Source organism: Mirounga angustirostris, unplaced genomic scaffold (genome assembly GCF_029215605.1).
Source record: "Mirounga angustirostris isolate CCGP_5_RB_7025 unplaced genomic scaffold, mMirAng1.0.hap1 SCAF_4, whole genome shotgun sequence".
In the NCBI taxonomy this organism is placed as follows: Eukaryota; Metazoa; Chordata; class Mammalia; order Carnivora; family Phocidae; genus Mirounga; species Mirounga angustirostris.
In genome coordinates, this window is record NW_026991712.1 from 85587144 (window position 1) to 85593720 (window position 6577).

The following is a 6577-nucleotide window of genomic DNA, read 5'->3' on the forward strand; positions in this document are numbered from 1 at the left end:
GTGATCTGTGTGATCCGATTTGGATCTTCAGCGCTGCGGCTCAGGTTCCATTCCCAATCAGGGAGACCTTTTGGCACTGTCACCTTACTTAGCATTTTCCTTTTCATCCCGGTAAGTGTGGTGTACAGCAACGGGCATGTGCAGAAGTGTCTCTACACTGAGTCCCTAAATACCAGAGGTCCAGGCTCAGGGTCCTTGTGATCTCCTGGCTGGGAGAGGAGAGCTGCTGGGATGAGCAGCCAGGGCAAGCGGCTCACCTCCATTCACCTCACAAACCTAAAGTCTCACTTCAAGGGTTTTCATCTAAAGAGAACCTGGGACTTGACTTTATCACTCCTTTAAAACAAACAAACAAACAAACAAACAAACAAACACTTTGAAACATACAAAACAAGTTGCAGGAGTGGTCACGTCCTGTATCCCTCAGCTAAGTGCACCAGTTAGCATTTGCCCACATTTACTTTCTCTCTCTCCATATAAATGTTTGAAAGTACCCTGCAGACATCTCAAGGTAACTGGCTGGGCCACTGTTGCTCCTTTCCTTGGGCGATGTCCGTCAAAACCAGCCTCTGCAGGACCTTGCCTCCAAGGCCAGGGGAGGACATTGTCCTCTGGAGGAGGCCCCTCTTGTCCCTTCAGGAACCAGACCCCTGTTGCCTTCAGGCTGTTAGAGAAGCTTCAGGCAGGCCGAGTGTTACTTGCCTCTCCCAGATGGTGCAGGCCAGGTGTGCCCTGTGCTTGTAGGAACACGTTGAGGTTGTCATGCCCCCAGCACCACCTGCCCTCTGGACTCCTTCTGGTGGCTTTGGTAGGCAGTGGGTCCAGGGTCAGCCTGAGCTCTAGAACCCCCCACCCCAGGAGAGACCCTTCAGGGAGGTGCAGCTGCCCCCTTAGCTCCTGCCCTCCTGACTCTCCGTGCCCTGCAGGGATCTTAGAGGGTCCTGGCCCAGCAAAAAGTGAAGAATCCTTTCCTGTGGTGGGAGGATGAGGGCAGCAGGTGGAAAATTCTTCAACGGGAAGGGGGAAGTTTTCAAGAGCTTTCCAGAGTTGTCTGTGTTGATGCTGTCAGGTAGGTGGCTGTCCTGTGATGAGGGTGCTTAGTCTTACCTTGTCCTGGCCTTGAGCTGGTCCTGGCTCCAGTCTGAGTCCAAGCCGACACAGGCAATTTGAAGTTTGTATTCAGTTGTGCCTCTCCCCAAAGTGAGGAAGTGCCTGACCTTCTATTTCCAGGACCCCAGTGGGGGTCCAAGGATGCTATTGATGCAATTGATGGGGTTTTCTCCCTTCTCCCTTCTTCCTTCTTTTCTTTTTTCCTTTTTCCTTCCTCCCTTCCTTCCTCCCTCCCTCCTTCCCTTCCTGCCTTCCTTCCCCTCTTTCTTTATCTCTCTCCTTTTTTTCTTTCTTACTTTCTTTTCATGTTATTTTTAAGTAATCACTACACCCAAGGTGTGTCAGCTGGAACTCACAATCCAGAGATCAAGAGATGCATGCTCTACCAACTGAGGCAGCCAGGCACCCATCCCACTTCCTTTCTTGCTGAATCTGTAACTCAGGGAAAAGAACAAAAACAAAAAACAAAAACAGTTTAGCTGTAGATCGGTTAGTGGTGTCGGTGCCAGGTACAAGAAAAAAAAAATCAAGTGGAGTCTTGAGTACTTTTAAAACACTTTAAAGGATTTAAATAATTTATATATAATGGCATAGAAGATGTTTATATCATGTCGTATTTCTAAAGAGGACTCCTTGTGTGCATCAGACTGGTTTAATAATTTTGATCTAAAAACTGCTCTATGTTGTCTTCTAGATTTTCGAATACTGTAGAAAATATTGGTAGATAGTATTCCAGTTTATACAAGTCTTGCGTTCATTTTCTCTTCAAAATCCCAGTGACCCTTAGCTGCCTAAATCTCCTATACTGGTTTTACTGGTCCAACAAACACAGTTTAATCCAATACTATTTAAGAGTTTATACAATATGAAATTATGTGTTTCAGTAAGATAAATACATCATATGATATTTTTAATGGAGATTAAGTCTTACAATTCTGGAAATCATAGTGACTCAATTATTCTTACAGTTCTGGGGGGTAAACCTTTTTAGGTATCATATATGATCCCAGCATGCATTTCTCCATTATGTGTCAGGGGCATTTGCAATTTTAAGATCTATTGTGATCTTTAAGTTCTCCCAATGATACTAAATTGAGTTAATTAATGTATCTATCATCTTAGCCTAGAGCATTTCTAATTAGGAGAGAAATCATAAAACACCTTTAATATAGTGCTGCTGCCCATTTTTAGGCATTAGCTAGAGTGGCTGCTGGAACAGGTTAAGAGGAGTGAACCTTTAGGAGATATCGGTGAGTGTAAAAAACACATGCGACGTCTGCTCCAGCAAGGAAAGGGCTATCAGTGAATGATAGGGCAACTTTAAAAGATATGAGCGATTGGGGAAAAAAGAAAAAACAGGAATGATTGGAGTCCCTGAAAAGACTGGGGGGAAAGAAGCAATTTTTGAGGAAACAACGACAGAAGAATTTCCAGTCATAATAAAAATTATAAACCCACCAATCCAAGGAGCCAAATGAACACAACGAATGAGCACAAGACACATGAAGAAAACCGAATCTAGTCACATCCTAATTATATTGCTCAAATCCATGGAAAAAGAAAACAAAATCTTCAAAGCGGCCAGAGGAAAAAGGCATGGTACCTACAGTTTTCTGGTGGGAAGGAGTGTGGGAAGGCACTGGAGCAACCTCAAAGTCAAGGAGGATGTCCCCTCCAAAAGAGGCTTTTTTCAAAAATGAAGGTGAGTGACATTGACAGACATCGAAGTGTTGAAAGACTACATCACCAGCAGACCCACACTACAAGAAACGTTAAAGGAGTCCTCCGGGAAGAAGGACAACCATACCAGATGGGAATCTGCGTGTAGCCAAAGGGATGAAGGACAACAGAATGGTAACCGCATGGGAAGATAGATGAGATTTTTTTTCTTATTATTTCAATCTCTTTAAAAACACGAGGCAGATGAAACCAAAGTAATAAGGATGGGTTTGGGGGTTTCTAACACGCAAAGTAAAGTAAAACGCACGAGAGCTACAGCATAAAGGCGGGCAGGGGAGAAACGTGAAGAGGTAGGAGATCCCTTGGAGGGAGGCTGGTAAGTTACAGGTGTATGCGGCTCTGAAGCCTAAAGCAGTGGCTGAAATAACAAAAGAAAGAGTTATAGCTAATAAGCCAACAAGGGACAGAAGCGGATCATATAAAAACCATGGGAACACTGTGTTAGAGCAATTGCTCTTCCAGGACTCTATCCTGTAGAAATACTCGTCAAGTACGAGAACGATGACGACAGCAGTATTTGTAACCATAGAACTCTAGAATCAACCGAATGTAAAGAGTATAAGGAAAGGGTTAAATAAATCCTGGCACAAACGCACGGTGGCAGAAACTGCACTGTTAAAAGGCATTCGAGGACTTCCGGATTCCCGGCGACCTGCTTTCCTCCAGAGCTCTCCCCCTCCAGAAGCCCTGGTGGCCTTCTGATCTTGGCTTCGGTCCTCCTGTTGTGCACGTGCCAAACGACACTCTGTCTTGTCCCTTCTAAAAAGAACCACCTCGTCCCTGGGTGGGCTCGAACCACCAACCTTTCGGTTAACAGCCGAACGCGCTAACCGATTGCGCCACAGAGACCTTCGGGGAGCCCCCGCCCACACCCCAGTAGAGAGCAAGCACGCGCTCAACGCCAGGGGGAGCCACCCGCCTCCTGTCTGAGGCGACTGGGGCCCGAGGGGAGCTGAAGGCCGGTGGCTTCCCGGGACCGTTCTTCGCGTTTGGTCCGCCGGCACCCGCCCTTCGGCGCCGCTGGCCCTCCGCTCGCTCCACTCGGCCGCCGTCCGTGTGGGGGAAGCTGGAGAGCGGGGGAGGTGCGGGCGGTCAAAAGGGGGCAAACGCCAAGAGGCGGCAAGGGAAAGCGGGGGATGGTTTTTGTGGTTGTTTTGTCCTTATCGCGTAGGAGAGTTGAGGGGAAGGGAAGGAAAATGCGAAGAGCCGGCGGGGAAGAGAGCACAGCGCCCGTACCTGCGGTTTGTCCGAAAAGAAAACAGCGCAGTAACTGGAACGACATTGCGTCAAGAGTCCTAGAGCGACGGCCAGGCTTGCCGCCGGGAGGGTGGCGCGCCGTGATCGTATAGTGGTTAGTACTCTGCGTTGTGGCCGCAGCAACCTCGGTTCGAATCCGAGTCACGGCAGTGCTCCCGGGCGCTCGCTGCCCCTCCCCTTTTGCTTCGGGTTTAAGCCCGCCGCGGCTGCGCCCCTTACCTGGGGGCCAGAGAGCCCTGCTTGCCGCTGGCCGCTGGGCGCCGGGAGGTCGTCTTCGTTCACCCGAAAGAAAGGAAAACTCCACTCGGCCTTAACCCGGGGACCTCCTCCGCTCTGACTCTGAGCGCAAGTCACCTGAACGAAATGGCTTCTCTTCAGCGCGGCTCCCAACCAGGACAAGTCCTTGAGTCCCCAGCTGTCCAGCGAGGAGCCTCGTGGGCCGGCGTTGCTGGGAAACGGCGTCTCTGTGTTCCTCAAAAAAACCTTAAGGATCCTCAAAGACCATCGGGTAAGTGACAGCCCCTCCATAGACCCGCTGAGCGCCTCGAACCTTGGCTCCTGGGAATCTCTGCTTCGGGGGACTTTTTCAGTCCTTGGCTGTTGTCCTCCTTGTCGTCATCACAGCACCCTCTCTAGTACTCGGGGCATACCCTCAAGGATTGGAAAAGGCCTGTCGGCAGCCACTTCCCGCCAGATGGTAGTCATCGGGATGCCACTGAGAGTTGTGCTCCTTCCACACCTTTGCCAAGACTGGGTGTTTCCTATCCTTATCATTTGAGTCCTGCTGCTGGGAGTAGTGCTCTCTCCATGTGATTTTAACATCCATTTCTCTGGCGGCTAAAAATATTGAGCTCTCTTTTAGGTGCTCTCTAGGCCTCGGGTATCTTCTTTTCCGAAGGCTCTGTTCATGTCTTTTCACCATCTAAAAACACTTGAGTTGTCTGAATTTTTTTTTTTTTTTTAATTGTCAGTTTGAAGGAGCTCATTGCACCTTATAGTTACAGGTTTGGGGGTTTGCTTGCTTGCTTGCTTGTTTTGTCAGATAGGTTTTGTGAACATGTTCTCCCTGTCTGTGGCTTGCTGTTTTCACTGTCTTGGGGGCGTCTTTGGATGAGAAGATGTGGTTAATGTTGATGAAGTCTAACTTGTCGTGTCTATTTTTCATATACATATTTTTTCCTGGGTCTTGTTTAGTACATCTCTGCCTACCACCAAGTCACGAAGTATCCTCAAAAACTGCTTTTGCCTTTAGCCTTTATGTTTTACGAGGCACCTGCAATTAATTTCTATGCGTAGTGTGAGGTAGAAGTAACGCTGTTTCCCGCCCCCGATATTGAACCTATTTCCTTTCCCCGTTGAACCGTTTCTGTTGAAAATGAATTCACCAGGTCAGCTGGGGTCAGTTTCAAGTGTTTCAGCTGAGTCCATTTATCTGTGTCTCCTGATGCCACCGGCACACTGCACCGTCTATAGGGACTTAGAGTGAGTCTTCAGGTCCGGTAGCGTAATAAGGTGTGGGGGCAGCAGGTGGGGGGTGTGGGGGCAGAGATCCGGAATCTTCGGGGCCGCCGAGCCTTCCTTGAAAGCGGTCTCCGTCCCGCCCGGAGTCTACTGGGTGATGTTGGGGACCCCGGGGTCTGACGCCGGGCGCCTCCCCTCCCGCGCCCTCGCGGCGACGTCGTGTCCTCACGCGGCCGCCTCGGGAAGGCGCGTCTCCAGGGCAGCTCTGAGGGGCGGCGGGGCCGGGCCGGGCCGACTCGCTCCGGGACTTGCGGACCTGGCGGCCCTCGGAGCGTCTGGTGCGGACTCTTGTTTTGGAGGGAGCGGGGAGGGAACGTCCTTATGAAAGCGGTCCTTGGGAGGACAGGTGACCTCCCGAAGGCCCAACGCCTCCCACAGCTCAGGGGAAAATGTCACTCCCGTGGGAAGGCCGCAGAAGACGAGCCTTTCGCCGGCTCCCTGGTGGTCTAGTGGCTAGGATTCGGCGCTTTCACCGCCGCGGCCCGGGTTCGATTCCCGGTCAGGGAATTGCCTTTTGCGCGGGAATCTTCCTTTCCTAAAACCCGGAGGTGTGGCGTGCGGTGTGCGCCCCGCACCGCTCGGACTGTTCATCTCCCGCGCCGGGGGGTGGGGACGGCGGGCCGCTTTTCAGGGCGCACGCACTTGGCTTGCTGGCCTCCAGGTCCGCCGCCCGCAGAGGCGACTTCAGAGCTTCTAAGCAGCTGGCTCGTGTTTACGCTACGCGGCAGAGGTTCAAAACCCTGTGGGGCCGCCCCAGGGGCGCAGAGCAGGCTGAGCCCCCGAAAAACCCAGCTCTGCAGGCCAAGCCACGGCGCGCTGTTCGCGTGTACGCCAGACACCGGCCGGTGGGCCCAGCTCCTCAGCTCAGTTCGCGCAGAAAAGGCTTACTACGCGTTCGGAAGCCACGCCTGGACCGATACCCGCGAGGAGGGTTGAGAGCAAAGGGGAG

At 51.3% G+C, this 6577-nt stretch overlaps 3 non-coding genes across 3 annotated transcripts; 2 read left to right on the plus strand and 1 right to left on the minus strand.

Annotated features, from left to right (window-relative positions):
* Positions 1 to 3625: 3625 nt before the first annotated feature.
* Positions 3626 to 3699, minus strand: TRNAN-GUU (transfer RNA asparagine (anticodon GUU)). Its single transcript has one exon. It is a non-coding gene; the product is annotated as a tRNA-Asn (tRNA).
* Positions 3700 to 4184: 485 nt separating this feature from the next.
* On the plus strand, positions 4185 to 4256 carry TRNAH-GUG (transfer RNA histidin (anticodon GUG)). The gene has a single exon. It is a non-coding gene; the product is annotated as a tRNA-His (tRNA).
* Positions 4257 to 6063: 1807 nt separating this feature from the next.
* Positions 6064 to 6135, plus strand: TRNAE-UUC (transfer RNA glutamic acid (anticodon UUC)). The gene has a single exon. It is a non-coding gene; the product is annotated as a tRNA-Glu (tRNA).
* The last annotated feature ends 442 nt before the right edge of the window (positions 6136 to 6577 follow it).